Below are 11,304 nucleotides of genomic sequence, written 5' to 3' on the forward strand. Positions count from 1 at the left end.
TGGAAAAGTAGATTCAGAATACTAAGACAAGGCATGAACAACTATGAATGTGACATGCAAGTGAAAATAGTAATTGTTTGCGCTGTATTGCATAATTTTTTACGTGAACACCAAAGTAGTGATGGAATATTCAATGAATATGAAAATGATGATATGGTTGTTGATGAAAGTGACGAACTACTGGCTCAGGGTAACAACATCGCTTCATCTTCTCGATCGTCTGATTCGAAAATGTAAGCTCATCGAGAAGAGATTGTTCATAAAATGTGGGAAGATTATATTAAAGAATAGGTTGAACTCTTTCAGATGAGAAAACATATGTTCTTCAGTGATTGCAATATTTATTTCCTTTTGTTTTCTTCTTTTTTTTCCCCTGAATTTATATTAGTTGTATTTTCATTATCATGATTTGTACCAAGACCTTTTCACTATACGAATATTTACTGTAATGATTCTTGTTGATTTGTTGCGGAAGTCATAAATCTTGTTACGTGAGATTTATATTGTGCTATGTAATACAAATTTATGGTTAGTTTGATAGTTTTAAAAACTTATGGGTATAAATCATATTTCTTAAAAAAATGAAATATGTTTCTCAAATTCTATGGCCAAACACATGGTAAAATTTCACCCAAATTTTCATCCAAATAATATTTGCCAAAAATATTTGAATATCTATGGCCAAACGCTAGCTTAATTTTATACAAAATTAAATATCTTCTTATATAATCCAAAATTAAAAAGCATAAATATAAAATAAGGCTAAATTTAAAAATATATTTTTATATTGTGGCTTTTCTACCATCAATTTCATTTGGTCTTTCCAACATGACCATATGCTGGTGTATACTAACTACAAACTTTGTGTATGACATTTTTATAATGTATAGCCTCACCATAATAATAATAATAATAATAACTATAATAATAATGATAATAATAATAATAATATATGAATGAATAATTATTTCTTTAGAGAGAAGTATTGAAAATATACTTAAATTTGGTGTGAATTATTAATTTCATTCCTACACTATTGACAGTCTCAATTATACCCTTCTATTTAATTAACTGAACTTAAATATAACCATACCTTTGATCTTACAAGTTGACTGAAATACGCTCCTAAATTTTCATCAAGTTTAGGAGTGTATTCAACACTAAGGTTTCATGCTCCTATAAGAGTTTGAGACCACTTGCTATGTTATGTGGTAGAACAATGGTGCATTTAAGTTCAGTTAGTCAAGTTAAAAAGTGTTTTAAGATTCCCAATAATTCAAAAACAAAGCTAATAATTTGCGCTAAATTCAAAGATGTTTTCAATATTTCTCTCTTCGTTTGAAAGATAGTTAGGGTATAATTTTGTGTGTGGGTATATATTGACTAGTTGATGTACCAAAATTATGCATTACACTCAGTCTATGTCAAACTATACCATTAATGAAGAATTGAAAGATAAATTCAATGTAAGAAATAATTAGTGAATATCTTTGAGTGACTAATGGGATATATATTGCTGAAATACTGAGTTCATTTTGGCATCTGTTATGTGTAATTTGATCGTCGTGGATGTTCAAATTCTTTTAACTTAAAGTTGCTAGAAAAAAAAATTATTTTTAAAAGTTTGCTCATATTCTTATAGTTTAGTTAGTAAATGGAATAAAAAAGAACAGGAATATTGAAAATCACAAAAAATTTGAGCAAAATTATACGTTATTAAGTCGGTAGTGAAGACGTATAAAAAGAAGAGTAAAGAAAACAATGAAGAAGTTTGAGTTAGCTTTTTTCAATAAAATATACGTTATTACAAGGATTCGAGCTCTCAATTAGAGGCACCAACGAACTTGAAATTCCACTCGTGAACCAAAGTACCTAAAAAACATTTTGTTCAATGGGTACTTGTGAGTTGTTTATATCAATTTTCAATATATACAAAATTTTATCGGGGTTAATAAGTGCTCGAGCATCCAAAATTCTCTATGGATTTGCTCCTGTGTATAGCCGTGAAAATGGGCTTGGTCCGCTCCTTGAAATAAGTGGGGTTGGATTTAATATTTTTGGCCTATTTATGAACATGACTTTTTAGTCCACCCCATTTGGCCCATTGGCCTCGTAGGCCCAACCCACAAGCCTTAGAGGCCAGCTCGTGGGCTATTAATTTTTTAAAATATTTTTAATAGTGTTTTATTTCTAAAGATTTTATCTATAAATATTTTGAAAAATAAAAAATCAAGTCTTTTGCAATATCATCTTATATGGTGAATTGTAGATGAAAATGAACTTCTTAAGGAAACAATATCACATGTTGATTCAAATGTGATTGATGGTGATAGCGGAAGCGGAGTTGTAAAACTTAAATTAATGAGTCATGTAATATATAAAGATTTAGATTTGTTACTCCCTCCGTCCGGAATTATTTTTCATGTTGCGCTTTTCGAAAGTCAATTTGACTAATTTTAAAAGTTAAATTAGATCATATTAATTCGATATTTTAAACAAAAAAAATTAGATATTCTAAAACTATATGAAAAGTACTATAAATTGCAATTTTTGCATATTAATATGATGAAAAAATACATCTTAAAATGTTAGTCAAAGTTTTTATAGTTTGACTCTAAAAATAGAAACCATGACAAACAATTCCGGACAGAGGGAATAAGTATTTAGGCTGCTGGAAATCTTTTAAACCAGCTAATTAAGACTTAAGTATTTATTCGCTAAATCTTACGTAGGCTATTATGTATTTTTGTAAGTATTCACCAAAGTATGTGATTCATAAATGTATGTTTGTAAGTATTCACCGAAGTATATGACTTTTATAAACGAATTTTTGTATGAATTGATGTCGTGTTTGAAGACGTTAACGTTCAATACTCTTTCTAAGAAAGTAATACTATTCATTTTTTGGTTGAAGGGCTAACCCGTCCTAATCCGTGGTCCGCTTAGGTCTGGATTGAGCTTCTATTTTCATTGACCCTTTAATTAAAAGGGCTAGCCCGCCCCAACCCATTTAACCTCTAGCCCATTAGGGTTGAGTTGGGTTGGGTTGAGCTAGTCCATTTTGACACCTCTACATGTGTGTAATGCATATTGCCTCTTATGCTAGGAAATTAAGAAAGTGAATGCTCTTTTTCTTCCACTAAGTTAGACCTTATTTATTTGCACTTAATAAATGTCTAAATCTCAATCATTCAGATTTAGCTCATTAAATGCATTTGATTTTAATGTCTGAATCTCAATCATTCAAATTCAGCTCATTAAAACGCGTTAGAGCACCATTGTACACTAAACTACCAAATAAAATAAATTGAAAGGATTTGTGAAATCATAAATCAAATTAAAGTGCAAATTACCTCAAAAGGAAGGTGTTAAACACCTTTCAAGGTCCACAAATATGAACCTTTTGAATTATGTGGGTATTAAGCGATAATACATAGGACTACTAATTTATGAAATAAAGAAAATACTTTATTTATAAAATACAATACATAGGACTACTAATTTATGAAATAAAGAAAATACTTTATTTATAAAATACATAATATTCACAATTTAAAACAAGTAAATAAACTAAGCATGAATCGATTATCATCTAAGTAATACAAATCTAGGTGTTAAGATAACTACACATGCAAATTTATTTTTATTTAATCAAGTAAGCTAAAACCCTGCGAGTTGTAAGAATTGACACATCCAAAGCCAATAAATAAAACCACAAATATTCATCGATTCAATCAAGTAAAGCTATAGATCTTCGACCACCAAATACATAAACAAGATATACTTGTAATATTAAAAATAAAAAAAAGGAAAGGCTAACCTGATGATTTTCAATAAGAATGTTTAATATATTTGAATAATATGAATAGAAAGGAAAAGTTAATCCAAAAATAAAATAAAGGATAATGAGAATAATTGATAGAAGAACTAACCTGGTTACTTCCAAATCAAGTGCTTAATTAAAATATATGTACAATATACAAATTTAAATAAATTGAATCAATAAGGAGAAAAGCAAGAACTTTACAACTTTAATCAATTCCTTCTCCTTCTTCTCTAGATAATAAGAATCTTAGTCATGATTGTTGTTGTTGTTTATTTTCATAGTCTTGACTAGGTGTGTCAAATGGACGGATTGGGTTGAAATTGAGAATATTAAAATGGGTTGAAATAGAAATCGGGTTGGTCTTGACCAGCCCAAATTCACTTTGGGCTCAAATGGGTTGGGTACAAATGGGTTAAAAATTTGTTGGATCTTGACCCGCCCAATTTGACCCGATTAATCTCAATAATTTAAAATATTGATATTAACTTTTATAATCACAATTTGAATTTTAACTCAAGATTTTTTTTTAAAGTAACAAATGGATAGATAAACCCTAAAAGATGTTAAATAAATAATAATTCATACCTTATATATAGGAACATATCGTAATAAAAAGTTTTAAAATGGGTTGAAATTGGAGATTCAATTGGGCTCAATTGAGAATTCTCTTCAAATGAATTGTGCTTGAATCAGTTGAGATTGAACCCAATTCAAATTATCTTGAGTCCAACTCTTAAAATTCTGAACGTGTTGAACGGGTTACCTATGTTTGGGTTCATTTTAACACCCCTAGTCTTGACTCTGATTGAAGGAATATGTTATTTGTCTTTGTTAAAAATTCACCTTCCCATGCTTCGTTTTGAACACACTATGTGATGATAGAGAGTTGGTTTGTAACTCTCCAGAGTGTCTCCATTAATGTGAAATTGTTATAAAATAATATATTGTGGATGTCCACTACATAAAATGGTTACTACATTGCTTCCCTCCATTATGAAGATAATCTACTACATCAAGTAGTTACTACATTACTTCCCTCTATTATGAAGATAACATCCACCTTTATGATAATTATTCTTGTAATCTTTCACCTCCATAACCTCCTTCTTTATATTCATGTTTAATGTCATGTTTATGATTAACCTTTTGTATGCCTCTATGTTACACTATAAATAGAGGCATAATGGTTCATATTGTATACGCTTGAAGATTGGATGAATACTTTGAAGAATAAGAAATGCTCTCATCTTTTGTCTCCATATTTCTATTGCTTTATATTTTATACACGTTATCAACACGAAAGTTCTACCACTGAAAGATTGAAGCAAAGTAAACAAAAGAAGGTAAAACAATTGTCTTTATTTTCTCTCGGGAACAAGGTAAGTTATTGTGGAATCTATTTTATATTTTACTTGTGAACAAGGTGAATGATCCATATTATTGTTAATGTGCATTTTTTTCCACCTATGACTATATACTTTCTTTTGTCTGTGAAACTTGTTTTATATTTTATTTATGATTATACTCACTGTTTTGGTTATTATATAAGCTTTTAAATTATTTTATTTTGCGTGTGAAATATTTTGAATTCACATAGAAATGAAAAAAGAATGGTGGTAGTGAGCAGTTTTATTTTAGTGTAATTGGAATTATTATTTTCTTAGTATGCAATTGATTCTTTGATTTGTAATGGTAATTCACTACCTTAATAATTATACACCAAACATAATATAATAAAGGGAAAAGGGTCTGATATACCCCTCAACTTTGTCATTTAGAGCAGATATACCCCTCGTTATAAAAGTGACTCATATATACCCCTACTTGTAAACAAATGGCTCACATATACCCTTTTCCTCTAACGGAAATGAAAAAAAAAATTTAATCTAAATTTTTATTATTTTTTTCTAAAAAATATAATCCCATATGAGTAAATTTAATCCTCGTCAAACATATTTTTTTTGACTTTTTTTTGTTTCAATGACTAATTTATAATTATTATTTTGATAATCAAATTTATTTATGTTTCACTAATATTCTTGTAAAACTTATTGTAGATGACCAAATTTTTTCTTCGAATACGAAATTAAATTACAATACACATAAAAAAATAGTTTTAATTTTTTTTCTTTAAACTAAGGAATGAAAGAAAAAAATAAAATAAGAATAAGAAACTCAAATAATTATAATAAAAGAAGTCAAAAAATAATTTATGTATGAAAAAAATTAAAATATACCTTGAACTTTGATAGAAGAATCATATATATCCCTAAATAATTTTTTTAAAAAAAATTAGAAGTAACAAATATAAATTTAAAACTAATTTTTTAACTTCCATTAAATGAAGGGTATATGTGAGCCATTTTGTAACGGCAGGGGTATATGTGAGCCGTTTGTATAACGGTAAGGGCATATATGAGCCACTTTTATAATGGGAGATATATCAGCTCCAAATGACAAAGTTAAGGGGTATATCAGACCCTTTTCCCTATAATAAAATGCTATATGTAACTCTCTATTTTGACAAGTTTAAGATATTGATACATACCTTGTTGAGAATATCTTTATTGTGTTTCTTTTGTTCTATATTTATTTGTGCATGTTAACCACAAGTGACAATATCTTTTTTAAGGTTCAATTGTAAATCCTATTATATTTGGCTTATCATGTCATTGATTGAGGCTAAGACGAAGGATTCAAATCCTATCGCACCAAGAGGATAATACATCGGGTGAGAGTACCGGTGCATCATGATAATAAAATGTTGGGTTGGGTCCCAACAAATAATGACGTAAAATGTCTTTTTATGGGTAAGACGTTGGGTTCAAGTCCCAAAATTATATAAAGACGATGTAATAATAATTGAGCAAATTGATATGCTCTTGATAAAAGTCATGAAATTTGTCCAATTGATTTGCTCCATTCTTTTATGTGAATGTGGTAGCAGGACATAATATGTCTGAAAATGATAAGTGGTTAAATGTATGAATATGAGTGTGGTAAAACGTTAATGATCAATTGTGGTAATTAAAAGGAAAAACATTTTGGGTTCTTAAGATGGTCCTTTAAGTGTGAAGGTAAATTTTTGTCATCAAAGTGGAATGAAAAGTTATTGGGCATATTGAGTTGGTGCAATCCAATTTGAAAGTTTTTTAAATCCTTCATCAAAATAAAAGAATACAAAGTGATAGTACATTTGATCTCTTAAATTGATGTTGAGGTGAGTCACATAAATTTGATAAATGTGAAAACATGACAATGAGTTTCTGATAAAACTTATGGAACATGTATAAATGGTTATGGTCCATTTCTTGAAGAAAATGTGACTTGTGTTTGTATGGATAAGAACGTGTTCATGTAGTGTTGGATGAATGTCACATCTCACCTCTATGGGAGGTTTGAGAGATTGAAAAAAAATATTTTGACATAAATAGTCATTTTGGTCATATATATACTTTGAGTACTACACAAATATGGTGGTATGTTTCATATAATGAACTATTGGAGGACAAAAGAAAAAAATAAATCTTTTCTCTAAAGGTTGTGGCCATGATCAAAATAAATGTTGTTGTGCGGCAACATAAATTTGTCATTAGTTATCAAGAAATACGTTTTGAATGTAATAATTTTAACCATGACAACAACAATAATTTTCTCCTTGAAGGAGATGATCACCATAAGGATGGAGTTGTGAAGATTGTGGTAGTATACAAAATTAATTGACAGTTTCGAAAGGGCTAATTTGTTACTATCTTGAGGATGAAATTATTCATAATATTGTGGTTGTAGTAAGTCTCAAAAGAAACCTTTTAATTTTCGAAAGAATTGAAGAAAAATATTATATTGAGACTATAAATTATGGGAAGATTTAATATCTTCAAATTACTAAAATCAAAGTGGGTAATAAATATTTACGTATAAGATTATTCTTTTTTTTCGTTGTTTGTGGTATACAAATATGGACATGGTGATGGAATCACATGCAAAAGTAAACTAGAAGTTTACTTGAATAAATATCAGTTGGCATAATCGGTTGGCCATTCCGATTCAAATGTGATGCAAAAGAAATTGAGAATTCACATGGTTATATGTTGAAGAAATAATATATTTTTCAAGAATTCTCTTTTGTAGTTTGTTCTCGTGATAAAATGAGCATTGTCCCAACTAAGGTTGGGACTGTATCCCCTAAAATTATTTGGAACGTATAAAAAGGTGAATATGGGCCCGTTCACCTGTCATGTGGACCGTTTACTATTATGATTTAATAGATGCATCTATGGAATGGTCACATGTGCATTTGTATCAACTTACAAATTGATTTTTGTAAGATTGTTTGTTAGAATTATTAAATTAAGAGCACATTTCCAAACTATAAAATCATGTTGATAATGCTGTTTGATTTAGCAGAAATTGTTTGCCTCCAATTATAGCTAGACCATTGATTATGAGAACAAATCTCTCAAATAAAATTTGGTATGAGATGAGTTTATTTAACATGTATGCATCAAGCCAACAAGGTTCTCCCATCACAATTGGTTCATGGTCAGGAACCAAATAATTTCCATCTAAAAATGTGATGTATGATATCCCCAAATGTGGTTGGGGGTAAATTTTAGATCATAACATCAGCGGAAGATATCTTTAACAGCTGAGATTATGTGTGGGATGAATTATCTAGATACTCGTTAAAAAAAATGAACTTGAAGTTCAAGAGATAATTCATATGCAAAATGTTGAAAATAATTTGCCAGATGTATTTGCTGACCCAATACTTTGATTATGCTGCAAATGCTAGAATAAATAGTCCTTGGAGGACAAAGTCTATGGTACGCCAAAAGCGTTATAGGCCAATCGATTTCAAACGTAAAACTCCTTAAGGAAGGATAGGAGCAATTATCAAAATGGTCCTGATAATGAGGCAAGTGCTTTGAAAAAGCAGTATGACATAACACTTCATAATACCTTGGCAAAGGTTCGGGTACTTGAAAATGATGAAAAAAGTGAAGAGATCTCGATAAGTTATGTCGCATTGAAATCGGAATCAAAATGACCGTCGAAAGTATATTTAATATAGCACTCAATGCTATAAATGGTTACGAGGATCTTAAATTTGAATCTATCATATAGTGTGGACAGCAAATGATTAGCTAAATAATATGCACTATTCAAGTATATTTTGTTTCATTTAGAAAAGTAATGTTTTTAAACTTATAGTTCATAGATCAAAATATATGGAGTGGGTACAAATGAATCATTGTGCAAAAGTATAACCATAAGATATAACGTGGTTTGTGCCTCGGGGAATAAAGGGTTTTCGCAAAAATCCTGACATTAATAAATGGAGATATATTCTCTAGTGGTGGATGCAATAAGACTTGTTTCAGTCTAGCAATAGATGAAATACTTGAATATGCATAGTGAATTGATTATTATGTCTAACTTGACGATGAAGGTTAAATGAAAATCTTTGAAGGATTTAAAAGGTGTTAAAGCAATTCCATTGAGTACCCAATGATTTTGAGACTGCTTGACACAGAAAAATAATCTTTTTGATCTTATGAAAATGATTTAACATGTCATGTATTAGTGCAATTGGTGCACTTACATATTGTTGATTGTGCAAATGCTATAAGATTATTTGACATACATAACAAAATTTATGTGAAAAGATTGTCATAGTATCATTTAAGTTATGACAAGAAATTACAAAACAAGTGACTCAACGCATAGAACATGTGTGATTTTCTTTGATAAAAAAAGATGAGCTTCAATAAAATTGAAAGGATCAATCTCCGAGTCAGAAATGATTTGATTATGTAGATGCAGAATATTTTTTTGATCCCCGCATAAAGATCGATCGCAAATGGAATATTTATTTACATATGAAGGTACAACAATATCTTGGCATTAAAAAAAATCAAATATTGGTAACCACTTCTTCAAATTATGCATAAATAATATTGATCTATGAAGTAAGTCGGGAGTTTGTTTGGTTGGAATCATGATATGTCATATTCAACCAACATGTGATTTTCCTTTGGCGAAGGATATTTCAGCCACTATATACGAAAATAATATTGAAGGGAGGATACAATCAAATGAGATAGGATAAAACATATTTCCCCAAAAGTATTTTTCACACGTGATCTTCAACAAAATGGTGAGATTGTTGTTCAAAGACTCGTTCAAGTAATTCTTGTAGACTTATTCACTAAGATTGCCAACATAAATATTTGAGAAGTTGTGATGCAAGATTGGAATGCACTGTTTTCAAGATATCAAATAAAGTTTTTATCAGGGGGAGAAAAATACGCGTTGTACTCTTTTCCTTAACCATGGTTTTGTTCCAATTGGGTTTTCTTGGTAAGGTTTTTAACGAGGTAACATTCAAAGCGTACTAAAGATATCTGTACTTCACAGGGATTTTTTTCCACAGGGTTTTTTCCTAGTAAGGTTTTAACAAGGCATATTATCTATGGACATCCAAGGAGGAGTGTTATAAAATAATATATTGTGGATGGACACTACATAAAATGGTTAGTACATTACTTCCCTTCATTATGAAGATAATCCACTACACCAAGAAGTTACTACATTACTTCCCTCCATTATGAAGATAACCTCCACCTTTATGATAATTATTCTTGTAACGTTCACCTCCATAACCTCCTTCTTTATATTCATGCTTAATGTCATGTTTATGATTAACCTTTTGTATGCCTCTTTGTTACACTATAAATAGAGGCATAATGATTCATATTGTATACAATTGAAGATTGAATGAATACTTGAAGAATAAGAAATGCTCTCATCTTTTGTCTCTCTATTTCTATTGCTTTATATTTTATATTCCTTGTCTTATTTTGCTTTAGTTTTACAACAGAAATTCTTTTAAGCCACAAAAATTATAATACATCTAGTTGTAAGAGCTTTTCTTTTCATATTTTTTTTGTATTCTTTCTTAAAATTATCATCTATGGCAATTCTCCTCCTCCATACCCTCTAGAGGAAAAACCAATCTTAAAATGGGCTTCATGTACTCTATTATTTATTGAATCATCTTTTCATATATAGCTGATTTCAACTTGTTTCTTTCCATGCCTATTTATGATAAAGTCTCCTCCTCTCTTATCCTTTTTCGTCCAATTATCAAATCAGAAACTTAAATTTTTGGCTTTGATTTGCCACCAAATGTCATGTTTCGCCTCCTCTATAATATTAATCATCTTTTTTCTTCTGAATTTTTGCATTATGAATTGAATCTTAGATTTTATTTTTAATTTTTGTGGATCTATCCATATACCTAATACTAATAAGAGTTTGTTTAGTATGGTTACTAAAAGTTGCTTATTTCTAGAAATACTTTTAAAAGTGTGTTTTTTGAAAAATATTTTTGAAAAAAATAACTTGTATTAGACTAATTCATTTGAAAAGTGATTTTGATAAATAGATTGTGTTTGACTATTTTAAAAAAATAT

This window comes from Solanum pennellii, chromosome 7 (assembly GCF_001406875.1).
Source record: "Solanum pennellii chromosome 7, SPENNV200".
NCBI classification, from domain to species: domain Eukaryota; kingdom Viridiplantae; phylum Streptophyta; class Magnoliopsida; order Solanales; family Solanaceae; genus Solanum; species Solanum pennellii.